Below are 2,643 nucleotides of genomic sequence, written 5' to 3'. Positions count from 1 at the left end.
AACAGGTTGGGGAAGCAGAGGGGCTTTCCCCTCCTTCCTCTTGCCAGGACAGTACAGCTGGATTCCCGGGGCGGTGCTATTAAGGGTACCATGCGCCCCGATGCAGGAGACTTGATGCAGTGGAATATTTTACCTTATCCCCCCTCCCAAAGAGCTATAATGGTCAGACATGTTTTTAGTTTTTAAAAGAATCTCATCAGTTTGGCTGTCTGCATAAAGCCTCCTAGCAGGTCCCAGGTTTGTCTTATCCGCCGCGCTGATTCCCTGAACTGAACTCGGCCTTTTCCTGGTAATCCCCTGTGAAGACAGTCCCACCCCATTACATTATTTACTTTTTAAACTGTTATTTTTCTTACTTTTAGCACGTCTTCATTTACCTTCATTAACGCTGCAGATGGTTCAAGGTTAAAATGTGAGGAGGGGGGGCAAGTGCTTCGGAGGAGAGGATTAAAATTCAAAAGGCTCTGGACAAACTGGAGAAATGGTCTGAAGTCAGTGGCATGAAATTCAACAAGGACGAACGCAAAGTTCTCCACTTAGGAAGGAACGACCAGGTGCACACATTCAAAATGGGCAATGACTGCCTAGGAAGGAGCCCTGCGGGAAGGGATCTGGGGGTCAGAGTGGATCACAAGCTAAATATGAGTCAACAGTGTAACGCTATTGCAAAAAAAGCAAACATCCTTCTGGGTTGTATTAGCGGGAGTGTTGTAAGCAAGGCACAAGGAGTAATTCTTCCGCTCTACTCCCTGCTGATTAGGCCTCAACTGGAGTACTCTGTCCAGTTCTGGGCTCCACATTTCAGGAAAGATGTGGACAAATTAGAGACACTCCAGAAGAGAGCAACAAAAATGATGAAAGGTCTAGAAAACATGACCTATGAGGGAAGATTGAAAGAACTGGGTTTGTTTAGTCTGGAGAAGAGAAGGCCGAGAGGGGGCATGATCACAGTTTTCAAGGACATAAAAGGTGGTTCCAAGGAGGAGGGCGAAGAATTGTCCTTCTTAACCTCTGAGGACAGGACAAGAAGCAATGGGCTTCAATTACAGCCAGGGCGGTTTAGGTTGGACATTAGGAAAAACTTCCCAACTCTTAGGGTGGTTAAGCACGGGGATAAATTTCCCACGGAGGTTGTGTAATGTCGATCACTGGGGATTTTTAAAAGCAGGTCGGACAAACAGCTGTCAGGGATGGTCTAGGTAATATTCAGTCCTGCGTTGAGTGCAGGGGGCTGGACTAGCAAACCTTAGCGTTCCCTCCCTGTGCGCGCAGGACCTTGCAGCTTACCCACACAGCACTGCTGCGTAGCAGGCCGGGGGTAATGTCGCTGGGTCTGTGACTGCCGTAGCCACAAAGGGGGGAGGACACCGCTTGGCAGGCTGCAACAAAAATATTTTGAGCAACCTGATGCTCTTTCAGCTCTGGCGCAGGGGGCGGGGCTGGTCCCCTGGCCCAGAAAGACCCCAAAAGAGGCCGCGAGGCTTACGAGGCATGCTCGGCATTTGCTCCTGAAGCTGTATAAGATGTTTTCATTGCAGGCAGGGGCGCTAATCTCTTGACTCACCTGATCACGAAGTAAATCAGAGAGCAAGGGGGGAAATGTTATAGGTGTGACGAAGGTGGGGGGGGGTTCTTGGGTTTTCCTTGGGTTTTCCAATGGTTTGCACGCAGAGGGGATGGGACTCAGTTTCCCTGGGTGTTACTGGTTTAATGAGATCATGGAAGAGGGAGTTTGTTGTTACACAGGACCGGCGAGGGAACTTGGGACCCCGGCCAATGGCCTGGAGAATGGAGACCCCAGTGACTGGTGACCTGGCGACCGGGAGGCCCAGCTCAGGAGTCCCAGCCGGGTCTGGCCAGTGGGAGGACAATGGGCTGCGGAGAGAGGACCCTGGTGACCGGACCAGCCAGTTCCAGCCAAAGGGGGCCAGAGGACAGGAGAGGGGAGAGGAGGCCCAGGTGACTCGGTTTACCTGGACAGAAGACAATGGACAGAGGTGGGGCTTGGCGCCGGTGAGATCAGGTGCCCAGCTGGGAAGTGGGGGCTGGACAGAGGGAGCAGGCAGAGCCCCCCTGGATGCAGGGGAGACTTGGATGTGCAGTGCTGAGGGAGGCCAGTCCTGGGGGTTTCCTATGCCGTGTTCAAATGCTCAATAAACCCTCTTGTTCTACGAGAGTCGCCCCGGGGTAGAGAACAGGGGGGCATTGTTTCCTCTGGGAGTGGAGGCCCCAGGGGTCCCGAGCGAGGGGACTCCCTGAGGGGGCCCACGGCCGAGACAGGCGGGCTAAGGCTCAGAGAGGTGCGGTTCCAGGAGGTGGACGGGCTTCAGCCCCGAGAGAGAGTGGACCCCCGAGAAGGGCTGTCGCCCTGAAGGGGGTTCCCCCCAGGGACCGCACGGGGCCAAGAGTGAGTCTGTGACACTAGGCGTGGCAGGATTTACAGTAGATGGCAGAAAATGATGACTTCAGCTGGTGTACTGAAATTAATGAAAAACACCACCATGGGTAACAGGTAAGCATGCAGCCTTCCCTGCCCCCCCCCCCATCCCCCCTTCGAAAATAAAAAATGAAAAAGAGAAGAAAAAAAAATCTAAAAAATAACCATGGCTATTAACTGTCACCATTAGGAAAAAATAACTGAAT

Source organism: Lepidochelys kempii, chromosome 28 (genome assembly GCF_965140285.1).
Source record: "Lepidochelys kempii isolate rLepKem1 chromosome 28, rLepKem1.hap1, whole genome shotgun sequence".
Classification (NCBI taxonomy): Eukaryota; Metazoa; Chordata; order Testudines; family Cheloniidae; genus Lepidochelys; species Lepidochelys kempii.
The sequence above is the reverse complement of the archived record's forward strand: the minus strand, read 5'-3'. Positions refer to the sequence as shown.